The following is a 384-nucleotide window of genomic DNA, read 5'->3' on the forward strand; positions in this document are numbered from 1 at the left end:
CTTCCTTATCCTCATCCTCTTTCTCATCCTATCCTATCCTCATTCTCATTCTCATCCTCATCCTATCCTCATCCTCATCCTCATGCTCGTCCTCATCCTATCATTATCCTCATCCTCATCCACTTCCTCATCCTCATCCTATCCTCATCCTCGTCCTCATCCTATCCTCACCCTCATTCGCGTCCTTATCCTATCCTCATCCTCATCCTATCCACATCCTCACGCTCGTCCTCATACTATCCTCATCCTCATCCTCTTCCACATTCTCATCCTCATCCTATCCTCATCCTCATCTTCATTCTCGTCCTCATCTATTCCTCTTCCTCATCCTCATCCTCCTCCTCATCCTCCTCCTCATCCTCCTCCTCATCCTCCTCTTAATCC

Source organism: Lupinus angustifolius, unplaced genomic scaffold (assembly GCF_001865875.1).
Source record: "Lupinus angustifolius cultivar Tanjil unplaced genomic scaffold, LupAngTanjil_v1.0 Scaffold_497, whole genome shotgun sequence".
Taxonomy (NCBI): Eukaryota; Viridiplantae; Streptophyta; class Magnoliopsida; order Fabales; family Fabaceae; genus Lupinus; species Lupinus angustifolius.